General features: G+C 31.2%; 1 protein-coding gene and 1 long non-coding RNA gene across 5 annotated transcripts in view; one reads left to right on the top strand and one right to left on the bottom strand.

Annotated features, from left to right (window-relative positions):
* LOC126745662 (calcitonin receptor-like) overlaps positions 1-6,584 on the top strand; it is a 112,645-nt gene extending 106,061 nt beyond the window's left edge. For all 4 annotated transcript variants that reach the window (XM_050453608.1, XM_050453607.1, XM_050453609.1 and 1 more), the window contains exon 10: positions 6,105-6,584. The gene's annotated coding sequence lies outside the window, so the exon portion shown is untranslated. The remainder of the gene's footprint in view (positions 1-6,104) is intronic.
* A 5,994-nt stretch (positions 6,585-12,578) lies between these two features.
* LOC126745723 (uncharacterized) lies at positions 12,579-15,463 on the bottom strand. The gene is made up of 2 exons (XR_007663657.1): positions 15,067-15,463; positions 12,579-12,811 (listed from the first exon to the last, which is right to left on the bottom strand). It is a non-coding gene; the product is annotated as an uncharacterized LOC126745723 (long non-coding RNA).
* Between the last annotated feature and the right edge of the window lie 1,102 nt (positions 15,464-16,565).

Here is a 16,565-nt window from a genome sequence, read left to right as displayed (position 1 = left end):
ATTAATATTTATCTATAGGACGTGAATCAGCGATAGGCACTAACAATAGAGACAAAAACAGAGGGATTGAAGTATAATAGAAAAAAAGTTGAGCTAAAGAAAAGTTTATTTAAACCACCCTATCTGTTAACGATATAAATAAAAACCGTTTAAAAAATATACTGACGACATAACTATCTTCTTCTTTTAGACTCTTTATTTATTATGGTTTGAAAATTGCGGTAAAAATAGACGTTCTAGGATATTATATTAACTAAAACATTGAATAAACCCCTATAAATAAATACATTTGTGTTGCAGTAAACATTATTATACAAACTGGTTGGGGTCGAGAGTCGTGAAATCATAATTCGGATTTTAATTAATAAAAACCTCCAGTAGAACTTATAATAAAATACATTTCGTTTGTTTCATTATTAATTCTATGCTCTTTGTTCCACTTTGGCCTATTTTATTTTAATTAATAAAAATTAAAGAGACACAAGATTGTTAGGAAATAATTAAGAGGCCAAGGAATTAATTAAGACAGATCGCAAGTACGTTTTACTGATATAATTCCACTCATCCGATTTTCCGGGATTTGGAAATGAAAATATTTAAAAGATTTAAATATATTTAGTTAATAAGTAAATTCTTTATTTTTTTTTTTAAGGAGAATATTGATTTTGGATTATTTGTTTTTAATATTTTTGCATTTTTTTAGGTTTTATTAAACTTATTTAGGAACCAATTTTAGCTTCTTAGTCCTGGGGAATTACATTAATTTATGTCGAAAAAGAAAAATATTCTTAAAGTGATTCGTGTCAATTTTCCATTGTAAAAAAGTGTTTTTTATTGTAAAAATATATTTTTTGTCTCTCTGTAATACATTTATAAGAAAAATACATTTTTCGATAAAGTGCGATACATAAGAGGATCCTAATATCTGTAAGGAATAATCCAGAATCAGATTAAAAATTACGAAACGTCGATTCGAAAATATGACAACGCCATTTTGAAAAACAGAGAATGTGAAATTTATTTTATTACAGTTTTTCAAATAGAGTCGTAAAAAAATAAAATCTCCAATTTTTTCATAAATCTTCGGCATTCATTATTCGCAATTTTTAAATTAAAAAAAATGCTTTAAAAACCTTTGTTTTAATAAACAAAAGATAAATGGACTATTATAGTGTTAATTCCAGGAGTGTATTAAATTTTAGCTTATTTATGGCAGCATTAAACATCCAAGAGTAGAATATCCAGTTTAAATTGGGTGATAATGTTTCCACGATGTTTCAAATAATTACTTAAAAATTTATGTTTCAATTGCCTGGACGTAATATCTTATTTCTTCCAGGCAGTTGAAGGAAGCCACTCCTAATGTAATAACGTAATTCTATATTTTCTTCAGGGAAAAACTTTTAAGGTAAAAACATGAAATTTACAGCATCACAAATATATTTTATTGAATAAATATATTTATTTGTGATGCTGTAGATTTCGTGTTTTATAAAAGTGTATGACCAGCATCTTTAGGATGAATTTTTCGAGTTGAAAGTTTATGTTTTAACTGTGTAAACGTAACCATTAATTTTTTTTCAAGCAGTTGTTCCCAGTTTTCAATCACTTGAACATATTCAACTATCGAGAATTTATTTTCAACTGCCTGGACGTAATACTTTATTTCTTCCAGGCAGTTGAAGTAAGCCATTCCTAATGTAATAACGTAATTCTATATTTTCTTCACGCAGTTGAAAAATTACATTTTAACTGTTTAGGAATAACTTCTTATTCTTTTCAAACAGTTGAAGCCATTCCTAGTTTATCAAGGAATTTAAAAATTAATTTTTTAACCACCTGAACATAATCAACCATTAAACATTTATTTTTCAACTGCCTGGACATAATACCTGTAAAGCTATTGGATTAATTACTTAGAGTGACGCCCGAGGCATTTTGTCAACTTTTTGTCCTATAACTGTAAAGAAATAGTGAGGGATGTTGACGGATAGCCTGCGATGTCAAAGGTTAGAGGGTGGACATACGGCGAGTACGTAAGTACACCCCCGCTATAAATTTGCCCCGCTACAAATTTGTTTGTGGTGTTAATCCAATAGCTTTACCGGTAAGTCAAATCTCTATATTGTAATTTGTGTCTATGCATTGTTGTTTTTGTACTAGGGTTGTTTTCTATTTTCTTTTAGATCTGACGATGCCTTAGGGCGAAACACGTGTAATCATTTTTAAAAAAATAAACATCTTTTGAGACCATTGACTTTGTGTCCCTCTAATCTCTGAATTTTTAAAGGAAGCCATTCCTAATGTAATAACGTAGTTCCATTTTTCCCTCAGGCAGTTGAAAATTTACGTTTCGACTGTTTTAACATAAATTCTTATCGTTTCCAAGCAGTTGAAGCCATTCCTAGTTTTTCCAGGAACTTAATAATTAATTTTTCAAACATATGAACATAATCAACCATCGAAAATTTATTTTACAACTGCCTGGACGTAATACTTCATTTCTTCCAGGCAGTTGAAGTAAGCCATTCCTAACATAATAATGTAATTCCATATTTCCTTCAGGCAGTTGAAAGTTTACGTTTCAACTGTTTGGACGTAACTATTCAATTTTTTCAAGTAGTTGAAGACATTTCTAGTTTATCCAGGAACTTAAAAATTAATTTTTCAACCACTTGAACAATATCAACCATTGAAAATTTATTTTTCAACAGCCTGGACGTAATATGTTATTTCTTTTAGGGAGTTGAAGTAAGCCATTCCTAATATAATAACGTAATTCCATATTTCCTTCAGGCAGTTGAAAGTTTATGTTTCAATTGTTTGGACGTAACTTCTTATTCTTCTCAAGCTGTTGAAGCCATTCATAATTTTTCCAGGAACTTAAAAATTAATTTTTAAACCACCTGAACATATTCAATTATGAAAAATTAATTTTTCAATTGCCTGGACGTAATATCTTATTCTTTCCAGGCAGTTGAAGTAAGCCATTCCTGATGAAATAACGTAATTCCATATTTCCTCCAGGCAGTTGAAAGTTTAGGCTTCAACTATTTTGACGTAAGTTCTTATTTATTTAAGCAGTTGAAGCCATTCCTAGTTTTTTCAGGAACTTAAAAATTAATTTTTCAACCACCCGAACATAATCAACCATCGAAAATCTATTTTTTAACTGTCTGGACGTCTTATTTCTTCCAGGCAGTTGATCTAAGCCATCCCTAATGAAATGACGTAATTTTATATTTCCCCCAGGCAATTGAAAGTTTACGTTTCAATTGTTTGGACGTAACTTCTTATTATTTCCAAGCAGTTGAAGCTATTCCTAATTTATCCAGGAATTTAAAAATTAATTTTTCAACCACCTGCACATAATCAACCATTGAAAATTTATTTTTCAACTGGTTGGACGTAATATCTTATTTCTTCCAGGCAGTTGAAGTAAGTCATTCCTAATGTAATGACGTAATTCTATATTTCATTCAGACAGTTGAAAATTTACGTTTTAACTATTTTGACATAGCTTCTTATTGTTTTCAAGCAGTTGAAGCTATTCCTAGTTTTGCCAGGAACTTAAAAATTAAATTTTCAACCACCTGAACATAATCAACTATCGAAAATTTATTTTTCAACTGCCTGGACGTAATATCTTATTTCTTCCAGGCAGTTGAAGCTATTCCTAGTTTTCCCAGGAACTAAATAATTAATTTTTCAAACATATCATCGCCTTGCACACATAGGGGCGTATCTGAAATATTTGTATTTTACAGGAAAAGCATTTTAAGATGTTGGCTCAAGACGAACTCTCGCTGTGAGAAAACGGTTTGGAATTTGCGGCTTAAATTTTGTGCTCATGTGGGCATCTATAATTAGAACAATTTGCTATTATGAAATTTAAGATAAGTTTTCCAGTTTTTCCAAAAATCAAAAAAAGATTGAGATACGCCTTTTTGTGTGCTGTAATCGAATTGTCTTAAAACAGTTACGCCCTTTGCAAAATAACAACAACTCATGGTAATCAAACTTTTATTCGAAAAATTAAACATTTATTAAATTTCAAATTAACCTAGTACTTCAAAGAAAAGAAAAGTGGAAATCCTGGCCTGGCCTTAAAAAAAAATTCTTATCGCAAAAAAAAAACGTAGGTCCCTTAACGCCCTTAACACTATCAGCTTTATAAGAATAAGTAAACATTTTTGTTAATTTTTTAACATAAAAAATATTTCATAATAAACCAAAACAAAAAAACTAAGCTGTTTATAACATAAAAATAGGGACTTATTCATGTGGAAGGGAGCTGTAAAATGACACATGCTTCTGAAATCGAATTACAGGAGTTTCTCCACTGCACAAAGAAATTAGGCCCTGATATTTTAGACATATTATATTTGGTCGTTCATTGTTAAGTTCTCCGAGGGAAAAATGATCCATGTTTGTTCTCTTCAATGTGAGGCTTCTATAATGTTCATCACAGTGAGACACTTAAAAAAATATTATCTGGACTTTCCTTTTCAACTTTAATTTCAAAGAATTCTGTCCAGTTGATTTGGTTTCTGTCATCATCTTGGCGTATGCTTAAAACTCTTAAATCTTTCGACAAGCCTTTAAAATCTATGCTAGTCTAAAAATCAGAATCAACTGAGATGGAACAAATATGTTTCCTGAACGCGAAATGGCAGTACTTATGGCACTATGGACTGAGTCCCCTTCAGTTTGACCATGAAAGAGCTCAAAAAATCGAAAACGAATTTGCCTAATGTTCTTGCTGCTTCTTACAAAATATAGTAACATTATAGCGATTATGGAATTTTTATTTTGGCCGCTACAGCCATTGGCAAATAAATCTGCAGATTTAACCTCTTTTTCATCGTAATGCATCAAAAATTTGTAGATACATGTTAATATTTCCGATGAGCCTCTTTTGCTGTCAATTTCACTCCATGTATAGCAAAAACATTCCTTAGATGCCAAATTGTATAATGTAAAGTTGTAAGCTGCTAGACTCTCTGACTTGTTGTAAATCAAACACTGCACTTAAAAAGGAATTATCATCAATAGATTTATCTTTACTTTCTTATTTTATTTTTCTAATTTTTTCATTGTTTTTAATGTGTAATTGGTATCTTTCATCTAGTTTCATTTTCTCAGAAGCATTTCTTTTACGATATGTAGTACATAGACTACACAAGTCTTTTTTTAGCCATATCTAAGATACGCCTTTTTGTCTGCTGTTTTAAAATGACTTGATGAGATACGCCTAAACAGTTTGCGTGCATAACCTAGGCAATTAATTATATTGAGTTACGCCCTTTTGAGAGCAGCTAGAAAACACCAAATTTGTCAACCTCCGGGCGAAATCCAAAAAAATTCTGTTTAATTATGAGTATTAAAAATTCTAAATTATGAGTTACGCCCCTTTGTATGCAAGGCGACGATATGAACATAATCAACCATCGAAAATTTATTTTTCAACTGCCTGGATGTAATATCTTATTTCTTCCAGGCAGTTGAAGCCTGGTTTTTCCAGGAACTTAAAAATTCATTTTTCAGCTACCTGAACGTAACCTCTTATTTGCTTTAGCATAGTTGAACTTAGTTTTTAATCCATTTATTTAAACATATCTTCCAGAGTGAATATCTTTATATTATGTCGCCTTATCGAGGAGTTTGATATTTAGCATTATTTTACATATTTTCGTTAATTCTATGATGAAAGTCTATGAATGCTTGATGTATGAGCATGTTATAATAAAAAATTTTGTTCCATTGTATGCAATTGTACGAAATCTTGTTGATCTGGACCTTTAATAAATTTCCTATATCAAAACACTTTATCGAGATATTTATTTATGCGCATATTTAGGTCAACTAAATTCAAAACAAAAATAAATTTAAGGATTCGCTCTTTAATTCTAGATTTGAGCATTTAATAGTACGGATATAATCGCTTTATTCCGTGTTCCATAACATCAACACTCGTACAGTTACTATTAAGATAATCGCTAATTTATTCTGCACTATTTTGGAAAACGAGGATGAGTCTATCGTAGATTGTATAAATTACTACGTAATACTGCTTAATAATAATTTATTTTTTAATTTTTCAGAGAGATGTACAGCATAAGAGAAATTACTTCAGGGACAGCTATAATGCATACGAACTTGGACAAATTACATTAATAATGTATGATGCTTTATTAATTAAACTTAATTAGTAAGAAATCGTTCTTTTTTTAATATTATGATCTCAATAAGAAGTAACCAGATCTAGTTAACCCAAATAAGACTTTAATTTGCTTTTTTTTGACATTTGTATGTAGTTTTATAATTTTAGTATGTAATTTTTTAATTTAAATCATCTGTATAAAATAATGTATAAGAATATGACAAAATGTAAAATATTTTTACCGAATAAGCAGGCCTCTCGATAATCTTCTTGCATGTTGCCTAGTATAAGTGTAAAGGAACTAAGTATGTGTTACATTTTAAGGGAGAAAAAAACGCTTTATGAGAAAAATACAATACAAAATAGGCTACATAACTGTATTAAGTGTAATAAATTTTCCAATAAATGTATGTTGTTTAAATTGTTTTTTTTTTATCGAGAAAATCCTTATTACAGTTTCACTATAGCAATTTTTATAAAAGAAATACAAAATTAATCTCATACATAAAGAAATATATAGAAAAATAACATAGCGACGAATATCAGCTCTCCTTGTTTGACCACGACATCTGTGGACAAACGTAGAAAGTAAACGAATGTTCCGGAATAGTGGTAAAAGCTCTCGCCGCTAGGGGGCTCGTTTAGGTCAAAACATTGGCGCGACATTTAAATCGACATAAATAGCAGTAAGTAAATAATAATATAGCAGCCACGTTATAGGAAACTTAGGAAAATAAAGGTGATTTTTTAATACAAGAACAAACAATACAAAAAAAAGATCACGTTTACCATTAGGTATTCGCACGTAAAGTACGTGATTATGACCTACATTAAGTCCCTCGACAGCCCCTAGAGGAAGTAAACACCCTTTAAATTATAAATTGTAAAAAAAACACACGCACACACATTAATTTAATAAAAACGCTCGAAAACATCTTTTAAATAATATAGGGCTTCATGAATTTTCGTTTTGTAATATCGAGCAACGGAAATTACGTATGTATTTTTGTCATCGAGAATAAAATCAAATTCGAGTTTCATCGTGATGTAACGTAAATACTGCTGGATGTATTTCGAATTTAATTAAGGCCCTTTTTATGTATTTTATATGAGTTTACTGATTTCATATGTAAAGAGTGTCGAAAGTTCGAGGGGTCAGTTGCATAAATTAGTCAATTTTTGCTGAAAACCAATCTTTCCCTTACAACGTTTCTTTATTTTAGCAACTATCTTCATTTTTTTATGGTTACTTTATGAGAATTCTTTTTCACTGGGGCTAAAATTCATTTATTTAAAACATTCTATACAAACCTCTCTTTTTCTTACAAAGATCATAAGGAAAGTACTCGCCTTTGATCATATCAACGTTTTTTTTTCAATTAATTATAAAATTATTTAATGACGATTAAATCTACAAAGAAAAAGGAAATTAATATTTTTGCACAGGTTTTATTACCAAAATGACAAATATTAAGGTCAAGTAAGAACCGGGCCGAAAAATTTGTAACTCACATATTTTATTGATTTATTTGTAATTTAAATTAATCCGATCATACTCTTTAATTCTGAAGGAATAAAAATCGCAGCCATTTGATAATCAACGAACTATTTCTAATTAAAATTAAATATTGCTTATTAATGGTGCAATCAGTAGGATTGGGATGCACTATGGCACATCTATGAATCTTATGAATGAATCATTTAATTAATGAACACTCAAGAAACATCAAATATTTAATTTAATTATTCAGTACGTTTTCCCCATTATTCCTTCTTCAAGCACAAACGAAAATAAAAGCCGAGACTTTAATTAGACGTTTCTAATTTCGCTGAGCCCCTTAAAATTCAATTCATGACGTTCCGAATCCCTAATATCGGCAAAACATTCCTAAAAGACCGAACTTTCTCTCGCACTAATTTGTTTTATACATATGCCGACGTGGTTTACCCTGCCCAAATAAAAGTACAGTAAAGCATCAAAGTTTTTCGCTTAAAAGGTTTTTTCTGTTAATTTTGGATAAACGTAGACCATTTAATTTGTAGAGATCCAAAGCTCGAGTGGATGCTAAACTCAGTTAAGGGTAATTTTAACTAAAGCAACGTGAGTTTGCAACTTTATGTTTTTTAGAGTGTATATACGATTCTTTCCCTCATTATTTGTTTGAAAATTCCCAACCATCATCAATCTATTGGGTACCAGAGCATCCCATATTTTAGCATATTCTGTCTATCTTCGCCTGATTATGTTTTCATTTATTCAATAAATGAAAACTACTTATATTAACGTAATAAATTACACTAATTTCATTAGTGTAATTTATTACGTTTAATAAATTACACTAATGCTTATTTATTTTAAAATGAAAATAATATTGACTATCCATGCGTTTTGTCTGCATCTACTTTTTTAGTTCGCAATAGTCGTTGTTCATGCGGTTTATCTGTAACAGTTTACTCAAGAAAAATTTGTAGACGAAATAACGAGTTACGTCTAGGCAGTTGAAAAATGAACTCTGAGCATCCTGGAGAAACTTGGAATGGTTTAGAAATAAAGAATTACTTCCAGGCAGTTGAAAATTACCCTTGAACTTCCTGAAAGTACTAGCACTGGCTCTAAATGCCTGGAAGAAATAAAAAATTACTTCCAGGAAGTTCAAACACTAGGAGTCTTTTTCCAAGAATTTTTTAATTTCCTGGAACCTTTAGGAAGGCCTGGATGGAATAAAGTTCTCTGTATTTGGACCAAGGACTTAAAAAAAAAGGACACTTGGGCAGTAACCTTGATAGCTCAGATTCACCAGTATTGTAAGAGAATATCCCTGGATGGACCAAGAAGTTCCACTTCTACTTTCATTTCTGGTTACTATAGTAATGAAAACTTAAAAACTCGAATTGATAGTCAAAGAACTATTTTAAATAAAATTAAATATTGGTTATTATTGGCGCAGTCGGTAGGATAGAGATTCGGTATGACACTTCTATAGACACCACACCTTAACATAACAGGTATAAAATGTTAAGAACATACTCTTTGATTCTGTACAAATAAAGATGGCAGTTAATAAATAGCCAAATAATTATTTCGAATAAAATTATTTATTACTGGTGCAGTCGGTAGGATAGAAATGCGGTATGATACGTTTATGGTCACCAGATCTTAGATAATAGTGGTAATAGATGTACCAAGTAGACGCTACGCGTAGGAAAAATTTTTTGATAGCCACGTGACATTAAAACTCAATATTTCAAAAGTTTGTTAAAAATCAATAACTATTTCCTAAATAAACCCCAGATATCAAATTTCATTCAAATCGGGCAAGTAACAAAAAAGTTAGAAAAAAAATTCCACATAAAATAATAATACATATTAAGTCCCGATTAGATTTTTTTTAATATCATTAGGACCCACTGTGTTGGAATGTTTGTCTAAGAAAATACCTTGTATAGACCACTGTATCGCACCAATATTATAATAATACACGGTAAATTCTAAAACTTCAAAACTTTGCCGAATTATCACGGCTAAAAGAAGACGATTTGGTAAAAGATATGCATATATTCGGATTCTCCAGAGTCTCTTGACTAATTCCGTACCAATTTCAGGAAGTTCTGAGCTATTTCAAGCATTTTATCAATGAAATTAAGAAGCAAGTACAATCCGATTCATTCACGTTGACGCCATGTTGTCAAAACCGCCATTCAAAGTCGTCATTAAAATCGCGCGTAGACGTCAAAATTGACCATTTTCAGACGATGTTTTAAGGTATAAAAAAAGGTTTTTACCTTATGCTTTGTACATGGAAAAATAGTACAAAACCTTAGGAACAGATTAACATCAATTTTGGACCGATTCCAATTGGTTTTAGTAGTTACATTTTGATTTTAAAAAGGGTCTTTTTTCGGCGAACATTGCCATTTTCGTTGCCATGGAGACGCGACCATAGGCTTGTTGACACAGACCTTGTTCTAAAACTTCAAAACTTTGCCGAACTATCACAGCTAAAAGAAGACGATTTGGTAAAAGATAGGCATATATTCGGATTCTCCAGAGTCTCTTGAATAATTCCATATTAATTTCAGGAAGTTCTGAGCTATTTCAAGCATTTTATCAATGAAATTAAGAAGCAAGTACAATCCGATTCATTCACGTTGACGCAATGTTGTCAAAACCGCCATTAAAATCGCGCGTAGACGTCAAAATCGACCATTTTCAGACGATGTTTTAAGGTATAAAAAAAGGTTTTTACCTTATGATTTGTACGTGGAAAAATAGTACGAAGCCTTAGAAACAGATTAACATCAGTTGTGGACCGTTGCCATGGAGACGCGATCATAGGCTTGTTGACACAGACCTTGTCCCTATACTTTTACATTGGCTGCTGGACCACTTACTTATTGCACCATGAGGGCTCCTACCGGTGTGTTGATGGTAAGACTGCTTCGTTGTAGCGGCTTATTTTTTGGGGTTTGGCGTAAATAACCGCGTTTTGCGAAAAAACGGTAGTATTTAAAGAAAAACGGGTTTTAATGAATTACAGCTAGATAGTTTCCGGTTGTTTCAGGAAAAAAATGGTGTTCGTAGGCGTCAAAGACAAACATAAGTGTAGAGCAAAAACTGCTCTACGTAGACGGTTGCAAATTATGCCAAAAATTAAGTTTTAGAAAGCTTTTAAAATGCTGAAAATTTGAATCTCCCAGGTACCGCCAATAAAAAGTTATTAAGTAAAATTGAAAAAATCGGTCAAAAAAAGGGGTTTATATTTGTTAACACAGCTCACCCTGTATAATACCTAGCGACATGAGTAATACCTCTATTTAGTCCTAAAGAATTAGGCTTTCAAATGGTATAAACGAAAAAAATTAAAAAAAAATTTCTTTAGTAGAAAAAAAATCATTCCTCTAAAAATTAACTTTTTTTTTTCGAAAAAAAAATGTTTACGTTTAAGCTCGTTTATCTCGGAAGGAGTTTTTTTTTGCAAAAAATAGTTTTTACAAAAAAGATAGCTACATTTATGTAGAAAAACGCTGTTTTTTAATTAACTTTTTAATTTTTAAAATTTCACAGTCACGTAGCGTCAACCTTCTTAGATAAAACAGTGAAAACGAGAAAACAAAATTCGCCATAGAACAAAAGTTATTAGCGTTTGACCAATGACTCCAAGTGCCTCCTTTCTAGTGGTTTAAGGAATTACATTTTCAACTACCTGGAAGTAATTTCTTATTTCTTCAAGGCAAATTTCAAGTGCCTGGACGTAATTGCTTATTTCAACCTTTAAGCGGACTCAATCCTTGCAGATATGATTCAATAAGATTCGATGAGATACACAGACAAAGGCCTTGAAGGTCACAAAAAATGGCTATTATTAAACTAAAGACAATTGTGAATATTCATGCGTTTTGTCTCCAGCCGTTTGTCTAGGTTGCTTTACAAAAGCTAGTTTTGCTTAAGTAAATTAACTAAAGTAAAAAAACCATTTAGTAATAAATTTGTGTTAATTTGAAATAAAATTAATTATTCCTCATTACTGGTGCAGTCAGTAGGATAGGACTAAAAGTAATTAAGACGGTGCAAAAGCTTTGGAAAATGTTCCTCATAGTAAAGGGCGATTGTTGTTTAAATTGCTGCATTAACTCAATTGTTTGAGCTTGTAAGTAATTTCTAATTTCCTATTTAACTGCAATATTTTCTCACTTTCTCATTTTTGTTTTTGTTCATTATTATTACATCTAATTAAATAATTTTCTCAATGGTAATGTACGTTTTTTTGCAGCTGATTCATGCAGCATTTACCCAAAAAAACAAACAAACTTGAACAACGGTAATTTTTTTGTTTTTCATAACATCTTTAATTTACTTTCCGATATGCTAAATCCAGATTCGATTATTTTCAAAACGCACGTGAAAAAACTTAATTAAGTCCTAATTGCTTACATAAAATACGTATGCCGCTACATCAGAACTACCTATATCCTAACCAAATGGCTTAAAGTAAACCGACCGCTCATCAAGGAAATTACTTAAGGATTAATTATAAACAAATCTGATATTGACAGGGCTGAATTGTTTATGGATCAAAATAGACAACTTAATCTAGTTGGTTGTAAATTTTCTCTTTTTTTTTCAGTCTTTATGATTTATACGCGTCATATATCAACTGATATTTGAGATTGGGACATTTAAGTTAATAAAGCCTAATTAGTTAATATTTTATTGTTAAAAAGCTAATATGTAGATAAGACTTTATCGGTTTTAGGGGGATTTCTGAGGGTCACTTTTCTTTTAAAGAACATTTAATTCAATAGCTCCAGCTCACTTTTTATACCTGATAAAAGAAAGACCACGATAGTTTATCTCATAATCATTATAATATTGACATAACAGTGTTTTTTTTTAAATAAATGAAAAACAAGGAACTTATTTTAAAGTCTGTATTGCATCTTTGAAATATAACAATAAATATAATACAGCATACGAAAATACAATTTTATTTATTGAACTATTTCATAATATTAGGGATGGATCCTTGGAACAAAAGGGTCAATTTCGGGATGATAACCTGGATCTGAAGGGTCAATGCAGCCAATATCAGGAATAAAAATGCAGCGAGGACAGCACTCTATTGGCACCTCAATGTTAGACGGGTTATTCTAAAATACATATATACACTTTATATTTTTATATCAAGTCAATAAAGGTAAGCAAGGTAATATTTTAATGGTAATATTTGTAGTATATAGTAAATTGTTCTTGGGCCCTTAACAATCCCACCACCCCTAAAACAAATCGATTGACTCAAAGCCCAAGAAATTGGCACTAAGTGAGCTCATTTTAGTGAAAACTTATGAGTGATATTGTCAAAAGTCTTGGATAGATCACAAAAGACTGTATAAGTGAAATGAAGCTTCTAAAACATTTTTCGTACTAATTGATTGGGCAAGTGTCTAATTACTATTCAACACACTAACATTCTTCAATAACATTTTAAATGCAATGGTAACCAAGCAATTGTTTCAGGTACGAGAGCAACACAATTTCAAAAATCCCGCCATTTTAATTTATACACACCGTTACAGGGCGCAGTCGTGCCTAGTTGCCGGATCTCTGATCCGTTCTCCTGATTGGTTACTTTTCGAACCTTAAGATATGAAAAGATTAAGAACTAACCAATCACGACAACGGATTAGACCTGGGATATCTAGCAACTAGGCGGTGCAAGGACCTTTTTCTTAAGTTGATTTAGAAATTTAACATTAGTCTAATAAACAAATATAGCGTCGTCTTTTTCTTGTACACTAGTCTACACTAAGTTGAAATTTCTTTTTCTATATGAAAACCAACCCTAAGCAAGTGTAAAGAGGATCAGGGAAGTACAGATAATTTTCATTGTACTTATGTTTCGCCATTAACGTGAAAATAATTAAACAGATTCTAGTTTCAAATAGCCCGCCATTTATTCGGCAAGTTTGGCAACATTGGAGCTGAAAAGTGAGTTTATACGTCAGCAAGTACTTGTATCTGATAGCGTTTTCTATTTGTCACATTAGTGCACGCTAAATTTGATTTTTTTTTCATAGCTTTCCTAGTTGTTAAGTTTCTATTGTAATTTGGAGATCTAACGTAAAATAGCGACATCTATGAATTGACTATGTCCCAGACGATGGTAAGTGTTAAAGACGACCAGTAGTGTGCAGATAATTTTCATTGTACATAAATTTCACTATTAACGTGATTATAATTGAACAGGTTCTAGTTTTAAATAGCCCGCCATTTATTTAGCAAGTTTGGCAACAATGGAGCTTAAAAGTGAGTTTATCCGTCAGCGAGTACTTGTATCTGATAGCGATTTCTATTTGTCACATTCGTGCATGCTAAATTTAATTTTTTTTTCATAGCTTTCCTAGTTGTTAAGTTTCTATCGTAATTTGGAGATCTAACGTAAAGTAGTGACATCTATGAATTGACTTTAACCCAGACGATGGTAAGTGTTACAAACGACCAGGAATGTGCAAATAATTTTCATTGTACATAAATTTCACTATTAACGTGATTATAATTGAACAGGTTCTCGTTTCAAATAGCCCGCCATTTATACAGCAAGTTTGGCAACATTGGAGCTGAAAAGTGAGTTTATCCGCCAGCGAGTGCTTGTATCTGATAGCGTTTTCTATTTGTCACATTAGTGCACGCTAAATTTGATTTTTTTTTCATAGCTTTCCTAGTTGTTAAGTTTCTATTGTAATTTGGAGATCTAACGTAAAATAGCGACATCTATGAATTGACTATATCCCAGACGATGGTAAGTGTTAAAGACGACCAGGAATGTGCAAATAATTTTCATTGTCCATAAATTTCGCTATTAACGTGAAAATAATTGAACAGGTTGTAGTTTTAAATAGCCTGCCATTTATTCGGCAAGTTTGGCAAGATTGGAGCTAAAAAGTGAGTTTATCCGTCAGTAAATACTTCTGTCTGATAGTGTTTTCCATTTATTACACTAATGGACACTGTTTTCTTGTACCAATATTTCTACTATTGTGACCTTCTTGTACCATATTCGTTGTCCTCTAATTTGGAAATCAAGAAGATCTTGTTAATGATTATCTTCTTCTCGTTTGAGAAGAGAAAAAGTTGAGATGGAAAATGTGTTGATGGTTTTAAAGAGGTTACACGAATAAAGTGAAGTTTTTTAAAAGGGCCTGTAATCTTTGCTTCTATTGGTCCTTTAATTCTGTGTTAATTATCTTGTGTTTTGATGCAATCCAAGATACTTGTAAGTTTTTTACATTTTGCATAATATTTAATTTTTTATGGTTTTTTTGTTCTCACTTTCTTAAAAAAAATGAAAAATGGTAGTAGATATACGACTTTCTATAATATAGAAACGTAATTTACAAGAACTTACCTGACCGAACTCATGGTTATCCAGCATACCATCTTCTAACACCATCATAGGTTTCAAATATGTTTTCCCAATAAAACTGAACAATAGCATGTTCACCAGCAATAACTTATAGTGCGCCATATTTAAAGTTCTCTTAACTATACTGCAAGGGCCAAAATGAAATAACGCAAAAGTGAATCGAACTAATTAATATCAGCTCATTATCGGAGCATTTTTTTTTCAATTTTAGATTATGCAGATAATGATGTTTTTTTAAGATAACTGATCCTTTAAGTAACAAAGAGAAAAGTGCAGCATTTATTGAGACAAAAACTAATCCGTTAAATGGTCGCTGTGTTGTGCAATCCTCTTAATGCTAGATAATAATAATTAATTATAAATTAATTCCTTAAGAGGACGTTACCCAAATAAGTGTAGTACCTGCAGTTTTAAATGAAAAATACAAGAATCTACTACTATAAGAGAATATAGGATTTTATAAATTAATTAATTAATAAAATGAAGACCCATTAAAAAAATTGCGTTTTTTACAACATAAAAAAAATGATCTAGTGTGATCAAAGATCCGGAAAATTTTGTCTGCTTAAATTTAATACGGGATTATACGGTGGAAATTGGTGCAAACCCACGGATTAATTTTATCACATTTTGTTTTTTAATAAAAACGAAGGGTGACCGACGTAATTATTAAACGAGAATTGATTACTGGCAAATAGATTTAATTAGATTTGGATATCCGTTGATCCAATATTAATTTCCCATTTAATAACTCTAATCCTAAAAAAACTATATCATTATCTTTATGATTGATATTAGAGTCAAATGATACAGTGACTAGCAACATCCATATTTAATTTATTATAATAAATTAATTTGGAAAAAATAACATTTTGTCAAGCTGGAAGCGGTTTGGCATTCTGTCGTTGAATTTGGCACCAAGGAAAATCTTCAATAATTCGGTTCCTGTTAGCAAATATGCCTTAGAATTGACTATAGAATTGAAAAATGCATTAGAACAAATAGGATGTTTCCCGTTTAAAAAAAACGGCAATACAATAACTTTTTGTCAATTATTTAATCATGATCCTATAGAACCGCACCGTCTGAAATTTTCGCGACGTTTTGACATTCCGTCATTAAATTCGGCACCCAAAAACAATATTATTTAGTCAATTCAATGCCTTTGAATTGACTAAAGAGTCAAAAAACGCATTTAAATAAATTGGGCCTTCCATTTATGGCGTAAGCCTTTTATTTTTTATTACGATTTTTCCATATTTCAGGCTAAAATACATCGATAAGCTATCTCGAATTTCTTGAAAAATACGGGAAAAAGTCGTGGAAAGGCTAATGATGAAGAGCCACCTCAGGTTTCTCCTCTTCCCTGGATTGTATGGACTCTGGAGGAAGCACAGGTGCGGTGTTCCTTGATATCACGAAGGCGTTTGACAAATTCAATATATGCCTTTTTATATTGTTCAGTTTTTTATTTGTTATAA

Source organism: Anthonomus grandis, chromosome 16 (genome assembly GCF_022605725.1).
Source record: "Anthonomus grandis grandis chromosome 16, icAntGran1.3, whole genome shotgun sequence".
Taxonomy (NCBI): Eukaryota; Metazoa; Arthropoda; class Insecta; order Coleoptera; family Curculionidae; genus Anthonomus; species Anthonomus grandis.
Note: the sequence above shows the minus strand (reverse complement) of the source record. Positions and strands in the feature narration are given on the sequence as shown.